The sequence below is a fragment of the Taudactylus pleione genome, unplaced genomic scaffold (genome assembly GCF_031769625.1).
Source record: "Taudactylus pleione unplaced genomic scaffold, aTauple2 ptg002072l, whole genome shotgun sequence".
NCBI lineage: Eukaryota > Metazoa > Chordata > Amphibia > Anura > Myobatrachidae > Taudactylus > Taudactylus pleione.
This window is the reverse complement of record NW_028286466.1, coordinates 160,029-174,211: the sequence shown is the minus strand read 5'-3', so window position 1 is coordinate 174,211 and position 14,183 is coordinate 160,029.

The following is a 14,183-nucleotide window of genomic DNA, read 5'->3' as shown; positions in this document are numbered from 1 at the left end:
CTAATCAGAGACAGATCTGACCACATGACAACCAGTCCATGTACGAGCATCCTCAGGGTTGTCATGCTTGTCCTCTCTGACCATCGGATCCATGTGCACTTCCCTAAGCGTAAAGGGTGAATATGATATAGGGGTTTTGTTTTTCATTCCAAGTTAATTGCAAAAATGTTTTATCAAAAATGTATTTCCTTCATGGAGGGGGGTCCTGTAGCTGTATACTCTGCTCACTGCCACGCAGACCTGTACAGTATAACCAATGTAATTGCATCAAGTTATTATAACCAATGTTATTACATCAAGTTATTATAACCAAGGTTATTACATCAAGTTATTATAACCAATGTTATTACATCAAGTTATTATAACCAATGTAATTGCATCGTTATTATAACAAAGGTTATTACATCAAGTTATTATAACCAATGTTGACAAGAGCTTCACCTATAGCTGCACATGCTCCAATGGAAATCGGTATGTTCGCCTATAGCAACACATGTTCCCATGGAAATCGGTATGTTCAACTATTGCAGAACATGTTCCCATGGAAATCAGTATGTTCTCCTATAGCAACATATGTTCCCATGGAAATCGGTATGTTTGCCTATAGCATACACATGTTCCCATGGAAATCGGTATGTTCGCCTGTAGCAGCACACGTTCCCATGGAAATCGGTATGTTCCCCTGTAGCAGCGCACATTCCCATGGAAATCGGTATGTTCACCTACAGCAGCACATGTTCCCCTAAAGCAGCACACGTTGCCATGGAATTCGGTATGTTCACCTATAGCAGCACACGTTCCCTTGACAATCGGCATGTTCCCCTATAGCAGCACATGTTCCCATGGAAATTGGTATGTTCCCCTATAGCAGCACATGTTCCCATGGAAATCAGTATGTTCACATAGCCGCACACGTTCCCATGGAATTCGGTATGTTCCCCTATAGCAGCATATGTTCCCATGGAAATTGGTATGTTCAAATATAGCAGCACACGTTCCCATGGAAACTGGTATATTCTGATATAGCAGCACACATTCCCATGGAAATTGGTATGTTCTCCTATAGCAGCACATGTTCCCATGGAAATTGGTATGTTCCCCTATAGCAGCACACGTTCCCATGGAAATTGGTATATTCTGCTATAGCAGCACATGTTCCCATGGAAATCGGAATGTTCACCTATAGCAGTACGTGTTCCCATGGGAATCGGTATGTTCACCTATAGCAGCACACGTTCCCATGGAAATCGGTATGTTCCCCTATAGGAGCACATGTTCCCATGGAAATTGGAATGTTCACCTATAGCAGTACGTGTTCCCATGGGAATCGGTATGTTCACCTATAGCAGCACACGTTCCCATGGAAATCGATATGTTCCCCTATAGGAGCACATGTTCCCATGGAAATTGGTATGCTCACCTATAACAGCACATGTTCCCATGGAAATTGGTATGTTCACCTACAGCAGCACACGTTCCCATGGAAATTGGTATGTTCTCCTATAGCAGCACATGCTCCCATGGAAATTGGTATGTTCACCTATAACAGCACATGTTCCCATGGAAATCGGTATGTTCACCTATAGCAGCACACGTTCCCATGGAAATCGGTATGTTCCCCTATAGGAGCACATGTTCCCTTGGAAATTGTTACGTTCACCTACAGCAGCACACGTTCCCATGGAAATTGGTATGTTCTCCTATAGCAGCACACGTTCCCATGGAAATTGGTATGTTCTTCTATAGCAGCACATGCTCCCATGGAAATTGGTATGTTCACCTATAACAGCACACGTTCCCATGGAAATTGGTATGTTCTCCTATAGCAGCACATGCTCCCATGGAAATTGGTATGTTCACCTATAACAGCACATGTTCCCATGGAAATTGGTATGTTCTCCTATAGCAGCACACGTTCCCATGGAAATCGGTATGTTCCCCTATAGGAGCACATGTTCCCTTGGAAATTTTTATGTTCACCTACAGCAGCACACGTTCCCATGGAAATTGGTATGTTCTCCTATAGCAGCACATGTTCCCATGGAAATTGGTATGTTCTCCTATAGCAGCACATGCTCCCATGGAAATTGGTATGTTCACCTATAACAGCACATGTTCCCATGGAAATTGGTATGTTCACCTATAGCAGCACATGTTCCTATGGAAATCGGTATGTTCACCTATAGCAGCACACGTTCCCATGGAAATCGGTATGTTCACCTATAGCAGTACGTGTTCCCGTGGAAATCGGTATGTTCACCTATAGCAGCACACGTTCCCATGGAAATTGGTATGTTCACCTATAGCAGCACACGTTCCCATGGAAATTGGTATGTTCTCATAGCAGCACATGTTTCCATGAAAATTGGTATATTCTCCTATAGCAGCACACATTTCCATGGAAATTAGTAAGTTCTCCTATAGCAGCACGTGTTCCCATGGAAATTGGTATGTTCACCTATAACAGCACATGTTCCCATGGAAATTGGTATGTTCACCTATAGCAACACATGGTCCCATGGAAATTGGTATATTCTCCTATAGCAGCACATGTTCCCATGGAAATCGTTATGTTCTCCAATAGCAGCACACGTTCCCATGGAAATTGGTATATTCTCCTATAGCCGCACACGTTCCCATGGAAATTAGTATGTTCTCCTATAGCAACACGTGTTCCCATGGAAATCGGTATGTTCACCTATAGCAGCACACATTCCCATGGAAATTAGTATGTTCTCCTATAGCAACACGTGTTCCCATGGAAATCGGTATGTTCACCTATAGCAGCACACGTTCCCATGGAAATCGGTATGTTCACCTATAGCAGTACGTGTTCCCATGGAAATCGGTATGTTCACCTATAGCAGTACATGTTCCCATGGAAATTGGTATGTTCTCCTATAGCAACACATGTTCCCATGGAAATCGGTATGTTCACCTATAGCAGCACACGTTCCCATGGAAATCGGTATGTTCACCTATAGCAGCACACGTTCCCATGGAAATCAGTATGTTCTCCTATAGCGGTACATGTTCCCATGGAAATTGGTATGTTCTCCTATAGCAACATATGTTCCCATGGAAATCGGTATGTTTGCCTATAGCATACACATGTTCCCATGGAAATCGGTATGTTCGCCTGTAGCAGCACACGTTCCCATGGAAATCGGTATGTTCCTCTGTAGCAGCGCACATTCCCATGGAAATCGGTATGTTCACCTACAGCAGCACATGTTCCCCTAAAGCAGCACACGTTGCCATGGAATTCGGTATGTTCACCTATAGCAGCACACGTTCCCTTGACAATCGGCATGTTCCCCTATAGCAGCACATGTTCCCATGGAAATTGGTATGTTCCCCTATAGCAGCACATGTTCCCATGGAAATCAGTATGTTCACATAGCCGCACACGTTCCCATGGAATTCGGTATGTTCCCCTATAGCAGCATATGTTCCCATGGAAATTGGTATGTTCAAATATAGCAGCACACGTTCCCATGGAAACTGGTATATTCTGCTATAGCAGCACACATTCCCATGGAAATTGGTATGTTCTCCTATAGCAGCACATGTTCCCATGGAAATTGGTATGTTCCCCTATAGCAGCACACGTTCCCATGGAAATTGGTATATTCTGCTATAGCAGCACATGTTCCCATGGAAATCGGAATGTTCACCTATAGCAGTACGTGTTCCCATGGGAATCGGTATGTTCACCTATAGCAGCACACGTTCCCATGGAAATCGATATGTTCCCCTATAGGAGCACATGTTCCCATGGAAATTGGTATGCTCACCTATAACAGCACATGTTCCCATGGAAATTGGTATGTTCACCTACAGCAGCACACGTTCCCATGGAAATTGGTATGTTCTCCTATAGCAGCACATGCTCCCATGGAAATTGGTATGTTCACCTATAACAGCACATGTTCCCATGGAAATCGGTATGTTCACCTATAGCAGCACACGTTCCCATGGAAATCGGTATGTTCCCCTATAGGAGCACATGTTCCCTTGGAAATTGTTATGTTCACCTACAGCAGCACACGTTCCCATGGAAATTGGTATGTTCTCCTATAGCAGCACACGTTCCCATGGAAATTGGTATGTTCTTCTATAGCAGCACATGCTCCCATGGAAATTGGTATGTTCACCTATAACAGCACACGTTCCCATGGAAATTGGTATGTTCTCCTATAGCAGCACATGCTCCCATGGAAATTGGTATGTTCACCTATAACAGCACATGTTCCCATGGAAATTGGTATGTTCTCCTATAGCAGCACACGTTCCCATGGAAATCGGTATGTTCCCCTATAGGAGCACATGTTCCCTTGGAAATTTTTATGTTCACCTACAGCAGCACACGTTCCCATGGAAATTGGTATGTTCTCCTATAGCAGCACACGTTCCCATGGAAATTGGTATGTTCTCCTATAGCAGCACATGCTCCCATGGAAATTGGTATGTTCACCTATAACAGCACATGTTCCCATGGAAATTGGTATGTTCACCTATAGCAGCACATGTTCCTATGGAAATCGGTATGTTCACCTATAGCAGCACACGTTCCCATGGAAATCGGTATGTTCACCTATAGCAGTACGTGTTCCCGTGGAAATCGGTATGTTCACCTATAGCAGCACACGTTCCCATGGAAATTGGTATGTTCACCTATAGCAGCACACGTTCCCATGGAAATTGGTATGTTCTCATAGCAGCACATGTTTCCATGGAAATTGGTATATTCTCCTATAGCAGCACACATTTCCATGGAAATTAGTAAGTTCTCCTATAGCAGCACGTGTTCCCATGGAAATTGGTATGTTCACCTATAACAGCACATGTTCCCATGGAAATTGGTATGTTCACCTATAGCAACACATGGTCCCATGGAAATTGGTATATTCTCCTATAGCAGCACATGTTCCCATGGAAATCGTTATTTTTTCCAATAGCAGCACACGTTCCCATGGAAATTGGTATATTCTCCTATAGCCGCACACGTTCCCATGGAAATTAGTATGTTCTCCTATAGCAACACGTGTTCCCATGGAAATCGGTATGTTCACCTATAGCAGCACACATTCCCATGGAAATTAGTATGTTCTCCTATAGCAACACGTGTTCCCATGGAAATCGGTATGTTCACCTATAGCAGCACACGTTCCCATGGAAATCGGTATGTTCACCTATAGCAGTACGTGTTCCCATGGAAATCGGTATGTTCACCTATAGCAGTACATGTTCCCATGGAAATTGGTATGTTCTCCTATAGCGGTACATGTTCCCATGGAAATTGGTATGTTCTCCTATAGCAGCACATGTTCCCATGGAAATTGGTATGTTCTCCTATAGCAGCACACGGTCCCATGGAAATTGGTATGTTCTCCTATAGCAGCACACGTTCCCATGGAAATTGTTATGTTCACCTATAGCAGCACACGTTACATGGCAATTGGTATGTTCTCCTATAGCAGCACGTGTTCCCGTGGAAATTGTTCTCAGGCCATGATTCTCTCCAGGGCGTATTCTCACGTAGTGATAACTGAGCAGGTGATGGTTGCCACAACAGGATACCAGCAAAGATAACAGACTGACCTGAGAATACCACAACAGCCGGAACAGATGAGGCACCAATACCAGGTGGCAGCGTCATATTTCATGCAGTGCGGATGTGGTATCATCTAAAGGTGCAAAGCAAAAATGTATGTTTTCCAAAAATATATCGGTATTCTCTTGCCGGTCACCATAAGAGCCCATCCTGGAGTAGAGCTGAAAACAAAGTGAGAGCTTACCGCCGACCTAATACGCCTGCACAGCTGTCATACTGCGCATCCGTCAGTGGGGGCCGGCGGAAAGCGATCCTAAGGGTCCCTTTATGGTCAAAGTTACGTAAGAGTTGCCCATACCGGGCAGCCCCAATATGAGGGCTACTTCTGCAAGTGAAAACGGGGCAGAGCACCCATATATATGCAGCGGTCCTCCCCTAGATATATACACTGGGGATGTTAGAAGTTTCTGGATATCACACACAAACGGGTGTTTTCGAAGGATATTCCGCAAATTTCTTGTGTCAAATATGCCCGTCTGAGGGGAATATTCATCATCACTTAATTGTAAAAATTAAGTTATCGGGCCATTCATCAAAAAGGTAAAGTAGGAGTTATCACGGATATCTCCTACTTACCTTCCCCTGACGGAATGTCCCGCTGTCCTCATACACTAGTATCACAGATATCTCCTGCTTACCTTCCTCTCCCGGAATGGCCGCTTCCTCATACACTAGTATCACAGATATCTCCTGCTTACCTTTCTCTCCCAGAATGGCCCGCTGTCCTCATAGAGTAGTATCACAGATATCTCCTGCTTACCTTCCCCTGGCGGAATGTCCCGCTGTCCCCTTACACTAGTATCACAGATATCTCCTGCTTACCTTCCTCTCCCGGAATGGCCGCTTCCTCATACACTAGTATCACAGATATCTCCTACTTACCTTTCTCTCCCGGAATGGCCCGCTTGCCCCATACACTAGTATCACAGATATCTCCTGCTTACCTTTCTATCCTGGAATGGCCCGCTATCCCCAGACACCAGTATCACAGATATCTCCTGCTTACCTTCCTCTCCCGGAATGGCCCGCTGTCCCCATACACTAGTATCACAGATATCTCCTACTTACCTTCCTCTCCCGGAATGGTCACTGTCCCCATACACTAGTATCACAGATATCTCCAGCTTACCTTCCTCTCCTGGAATGGTCACTGTCCCCATATACTAGTATCACAGATATCTCCTGCTTACCTTCCCCTGGCGGAATGGCCCGCTGTCCCCATACACTAGTATCACAGATATCTCCTACTTACTTTCCCCTGGCGGAATGGTCCACTACTCACCTTTCTCTCCCGGAATGGCCCGTTGTCCCCATATACTAGTATCACAGATATCTACTACTTACCTTTCTCTCCCAGAATGGCCCGCTGGCCCCATACACTAGTATCACAGATATCTACTACTTACCTTTCTCTGCCGGAATGGCCCGCTGGCCCCATACACCAATATCACAGATATCTACTACTTACCTTTCTCTCCCGGAATGGCCCGCTGGCCCCATACACTAGTATCACAGATATCTCCTGCTTACCTTCCTCTCCCGGAATGGCCGCTTCCTCATACACTAGTATCACAGATATCTCCTGCTTACCTTCTTCTGCCGGAATGGCCCATTGTCCCCATACACTAGTATCACAGATATCTCCTGCTTACCTTCCTCTCCCGGAATGGCCCGCTATCCCCATACACCAGTATCACAGATATCTACTTACCTTTCTCTCCCGGAATGGCCCGCTTGCCCCATACACTAGTATCACAGATATCATCTGCTTACCTTCCTCTCCCGGAATGGCCCGCTATCCCCATACACCAGTATCACAGATATCTCCTACTTACCTTCCTCTCGTGGAAAGGCAGCTGTCCTCATATACTAGTATCACAGATATCTCCTGCTTACCTTTCTCTCCCGGGATGGCCTGGTGTCCCCATACAATAGTATCACAGATAACTCCTGCTTACCTTCCTCTCCCGGAATGGTCCGGTGTCCCCATACACTAGTATCACAGATATCTCCTACTTACCTTCCTCTCCCGGAATGGTCACTGTCCCCACACACTAGTATCACAGATAGCTCCTGCTTACCTTCCTCTCCTGGAATGGTCACTGTCCCCATATACTAGTATCACAGATATCTCCTGCTTACCTTCCCCTGGCGGAATAGCCCGCTGTCCCCATACACTAGTATCACAGCTATCTCCTACTTACTTTCCCCTGGCGGAATGGCCCACTGTCCCCATACACTAGTATCACAGACATCTCCTGCTTTCCTTCCTCTCCCAGAATGGCCGCTGTCCTCATACACTAGTATCACAGCTATCTACTGCTTGCCTTCCTCTCCGGGAATGGTTCACTGTCCTCATACACTAGTATCACAGATATCTCCAGCTTACCTTCCCCTGGCGGAATGGCCCACTGTCCCCATACGCTAATATCATAGATACTGGATCTACTACTCACCTTTCTCTCCTGGAATGGCCCGCTGGCCCCATACACTAGTATCACAGATATCTCCTGCTAACCTTCTTCTGCCGGAATGGCCCATTGTCCCCATACACTAGTATCACAGATATCTCCTGCTTACCTTCTTCTCCCGGAATGGCCCGCTATCCCCATACACCAGTATCACAGATATCTACTTACCTTTCTCTCCCGGAATGGCCCGCTTGCCCCATACACTAGTATCACAGATATCTCCTGCTTACCTTTCTCTCCTGGAATGGCCGCTGTCCCCATACACTAGTATCACAGATATCTCCTGCTTACCTTCCACTCCCGAAATGGCACGCTGTCCCCATACACTAGTATCACAGATATCTCCTGCTTACCTTCCACTCCTGGAATGGCCCACTGTCCCCATACATTAGTATCACAGATATCTCCTGCTTACCTTCCACTCCTGGAATGGCCCACTGTCCCCGTACACTAGTATCACAGATATCTCCTGCTTACCTTCCTCTCCCGGAATGGCCGCTGTCCCCATACACTAGTATCACAGATATCTCCTGCTTACCTTTCTCTCCCGGAATGGCCCACTATCCCCATACACTAGTATCACAGATATCTCCTACTTACCTTTCTCTCCCGGAATGGCCCGCTGTCCCCATACACTAGTTTAACAGATATCTCATCCTTACCTTCCTCTCCGGAATGGCCCGCTATCCCCATATACTAGTATCACAGATATCTCCTGCTTACCTTCCTCTCCCGGAATGGTCCGCTGTCCCCATACACTAGTATCACAGATATCTCCTGCTTACCTTCCTCTCCCAGAATGGCCGCTGTGCCCATACACTAGTATCACAGATATCTCCTGCTTAACTTCCTCTCCCTGAATGGCTTGCTGTCCCCATACACTAGTATCACAGATATCTCCTGCTTACCTTTCTCTCCCAGAATGGCCCGGTGTCCTCATACACTAGTATCACCGATTTCTCCTGCTTACCTTCCTCTCCCGGAATGGCCACTGTCCCCATACACTAGTATCAGAGATATCTCCTACTTACCTTCCTCTCCCGCAATGTCTTGCTGTCCCCATACACTAGTATCACAGATATCTCCTGCTTACCTTCCACTCCGGAATGGCCCGCTATCCCCATATACTAGTATCACAGATATCTCCTGCTTACCTTCCTCTACCGGAATGGCCCGCTGTCCCCATACACTAGTATCACAGATATCTCCTGCTTACCTTCCTCTCCCGGAATGGCCGCTGTCCCCATACACTAGTATCACAGATATCTCCTGCTTAACTTCCTCTCCCTGAATAGCTTGCTGTCCCCATACACTAGTATCACAGATATCTCCTACTTACCTTTCTCTCCCAGAATGGCCCGGTGTCCTCATACACTAGTATCACCGATTTCTCCTGCTTACCTTCCTCTCCCGGAATGGCCACTGTCCCCATACAATAGTATCACAGATATCTCCTGCTTACCTTCCTCTCCCGCAATGTCTTGCTGCCCCCATACACTAGTATCACAGATATCTCCTGCTTACCTTCTTCTCCCGGAATGGCCCACTATCCCCATACACTAGTATCACAGATATCTCCTGCTTACCTTCCTCTCCCGCAATGTCTTGCTGTCCCCATACACTAGTATCACAGATATCTCCTGCTTACCTTCCACTCCTGGAATGGCCCACTGTCCCCGTACACTAGTATCACAGATATCTCCTGCTTACCTTTCTCTCACGGAATGGCCGATGTCCCCATACACTAGTATCACAGATATCTCCTGCTTACCTTCCCCTGGCGGAATGGCCCGCTATCCCCATACACAAGTATCACAGATACTGGATCTACTACTCACCTTTCTCTCCCGGAATGGCCCATTGTCCCCATATACTAGTATCACAGATATCTACTACTTACCTTTCTCTCCCGGAATGGCGCGCTGGCCCCATACACTTTTATCACAGATATCTACTACTTACCTTTCTCTCCCGGAATGGCCCGCTGGCCCCATACACCAATATCACAGATATCTACTACTTACCTTTCTCTCCCGGAATGGCCCGCTGGCCCCATACACTAGTATCACAGAAATCTCCTGATTACCTTCTTCTCCCGGAATGACCCACTGTCCCCATATACTAGTATCACAGATATCTCCTGCTTACCTTCCTCTCCCGGAATGGCCAGCTATTTCCATACACCAGTATCACAGATATCTACTACTTACCTTTCTCTCCCAGAATGGCCCGCTGGCCGCATACACTAGTATCACAGATATCTCCTGCTTACCTTCTTCTGCCGGAATGGCCCATTGTCCCCATATACTAGTATCACAGATATCTACTTACCTTTCTCTCCCGGAATGGCCCGCTTGCCCCATACACTAGTATCACAGATATCTCCTGCTTACCTTTCTCTACTGGAATGGCTCGCTGTCCCCATACACTAGTATCCCAGATATCTCCTGCTTACCTTCCTCTCCCGGAATGGCTTGCTGTCCCCATACACTAGTATCACAGATATCTCATGCTTACCTTCCACTCCTGGAATGGCCCACTGTCCCCGTACACTAGTATCACAGATGTCTCCTGCTTACCTTCTTCTCCCAGAATGGCCCACTATCCTCATACACTAGTATCACAGATATCTCCTACTTACCTTTCTCTCCCGGAATGGCCCGCTGTCCCCATACACTAGTATCACAGATATCTCCTGCTTACCTTCCACTCCTGGAATGACCCACTGTCCCCGTACACTAGTATCACAGATATCTCCTGCTTACCTTCCTCTCCCGGAATGGCCGCTGTCCCCATACACTAGTATCACAGATATCTCCTGCTTACCTTCCTCTCCCGGAATGGCCCGCTGTCCCCATACACTAGTATCACAGATATCTCCTGCTTACCTTCCTCTCCCGGAATGGCCCGCTGTCCCCATACACTAGTATCACAGATATCTCCTGCTTACCTTCCTCTCCCGGAATGGCCACTGTCCCCATACACTAGTATCATAGATATCTCCTGCTTACCTTCCTCTCCCGCAATGTCTTGATGTCCCCATACACTGGTATCACAGATATCTCCTGCTTACCTTCCACTCCTGGAATGGCCCACTGTCCCCGTACACTAGTATCACAGATATCTCCTGCTTACCTCTCTCTCCCGGAATGGCCGATGTCCCCATACACTAGTATCACAGATATCTCCCGCTTACCTTCCCCTGGCGGAATGGCCCGCTATCCCCATACACAAGTATCACAGATACTGGATCTACTACTCACCTTTTTCTCCTGGAATGGCCCATTGTCCCCATATACTAGTATCACAGATATCTACTATTTACCTTTCTCTCCCGGAATAGCGCGCTGGCCCCATACACTTTTATCACAGATATCTACTACTTACCTTTCTCTCCCGGAATGGCCCGCTGGCCCCATATACTAGTATCACAGAAATCTCCTGATTACCTTCTTCTCCCGGAATGACCCACTGTCCCCATATACTAGTATCACAGATATCTCCTGCTTACCTTCCCCTCCCGGAATGGCCCGCTATTCCCATACACCAGTATCACAGATATCTACTACTTACCTTTCTCTCCCAGAATGGCCCGCTGGCCCCATACACTAGTATCACAGATATCTCCTGCTTACCTTCTTCTGCCGGAATGGCCCATTGTCCCCATATACTAGTATCACAGATATCTACTTACCTTTCTCTCCCGGAATGGCCCGCTTGCCCCATACACTAGTATCACAGATATCTCCTGCTTACCTTTCTCTACTGGAATGGCTCGCTGTCCCCATACACTAGTATCCCAGATATCTCCTGCTTACCTTCCTCTCCCGGAATGGCCCACTATCCTCATACACTAGTATCACAGATATCTCCTACTTACCTTCCACTCCTGGAATGGCCCACTCTCCCCATACACAAGTATCACAGATACTGGATCTACTACTCACCTTTCTCTCCCGGAATGGCCCATTGTCCTCATAGAGTAGTATCACAGATATCTCCTGCTTACCTTCCTCTCCCGGACTGGCTCGCTGTCCCCATACACTAGTATCACAGATATCTCCTACTTACCTTTCTCTCCCGGAATGGCCTGCTCTGCCCATACACTAGTATCACAGATATCTCCTGCTTACCTTCCTCTCCCGGAATGGCCCGCTGTCCCCATATTCTGGTATCACAGATATCTCCTGCTTACCTTCCTCTCCCGGAATGGCCCGCTGTCCCCATACACTAGTATCACAGATATCTCCTGCTTACCTTTCTCCCCTGGATTGTCCCGCTGTCCCCATACACTAGTATCACAGATATCTCCTGCTTACCTTCCTCTCCCGCAATGTCTTGCTGTCCCCATACACTAATATCACAGATATCTCCTGCTTACCTTTCTCCCCTGGATTGTCCCGCTGTCCCCATACACTAGTATCACAGATATCTCCTGCTTACCTTCCTCTCCCGCAATGTCTTGCTGTCCCCATACACTAATATCACAGATATCTCCTACTTACCTTCGTCTGGCGGAATGGCCCTCTGTCCCCATACACTAGTATCACAGATATCTCCTACTTACCTTCCTCTGGTGGAATGGCCCTCTGTCCCCATACACTAGTATCACAGATATCTCCTGCTTACCTTCCTCTCCCGGAATGGCCCGCTGTCCCCATACACTAGTATCACAGATATCTCCTACTTACCTTTCTCTCCCGGAATGGCCTGCTGTGCCCATACACTAGTATCACAGATATCTCCTGCTTACCTTCCTCTCCCGGAATGGCCCGCTGTCCCCATATTCTGGTATCACAGATATCTCCTGCTTACCTTCCTCTCCCGGAATGGCCCGCTGTCCCCATACACTAATATCACAGATATCTCCTGCTTACCTTTCTCCCCTGGATTGTCCCGCTGTCCCCATACACTAGTATCACAGATATCTCCTGCTTACCTTCCTCTCCCGCAATGTCTTGCTGTCCCCATACACTAATATCACAGATATCTCCTGCTTACCTTTCTCCCCTGGATTGTCCCGCTGTCCCCATACACTAGTATCACAGATATCTCCTGCTTACCTTCCTCTCCCGCAATGTCTTTCTGTCCCCATACACTAATATCACAGATATCTCCTACTTACCTTCGTCTGGCGGAATGGCCCTCTGTCCCCATACACTAGTATCACAGATATCTCCTACTTACCTTCCTCTGGTGGAATGGCCCTCTGTCCCCATACACTAGTATCACAGATATCTCCTGCTTACCTTCCTCTCTCAGAATGGCCCTCTGTCCCCATACGCTAGTATCATAGATATCTCCAGCTTACCTTTCTGGCGGAATGACCCACTGTCCCCATACACTAGTATGGGGACAGAATTAATCAATCAGAATTTAAAAAGTTCTGTATACATACTTGCTGTTAAAGTATTCCTAGAAAACCAAAAAGCCTTTTCAAGTTATTCCATACTCAAAGTAGGGATTTATTTTAGCCATCCCGCCATACCTCCTGAAATCGTGGTGTGATCTATAAGCTCCCTCAAGAAAGTATAGTGTATCGATATAGGTTTATGAGTAGGTACTTGTCTACTCAGTAGCCGATCTAAATTGTTCTCCCAATCCTTATCTGAAAGATGACCCAACAAATGTGATACGTAAAAGCGTACTTGTAGCAAAGCCATAGTCATGTATAGGTTGGCAGATGCCACCATTGAAATGATCAGTCTCAGAGTTTGGGGGTTGGTACAATTGCATAATCTGGCCTCTAAGTGATGGATGCCGATCTATATCTCCACCTTAGTGTGGCCATTATACAGGGAGATAAGGAGCAGCAGAGACCATCTAGGAAAAGTGGTATGCTTCCTCGTAGGGGTGGCTACTGTACATACTGCTCCTGCTAACATAATAATGGTTGTATTTGCAGTGCATATTCCTGGAATGAACGCCTAAAACCAGGCCAATCATGGTTTTTATCAGCCCTCTTCCTTTACAGATAAAGGTGCTCACAGGTATTTGGTTGCTCCCATGACTTTGGCACCAACCAGTAATAACAGAAGTTGAACAAGAATACAGGAACTCATATGGGCCAGAGAAATGGATCGGTCCTGTGAACG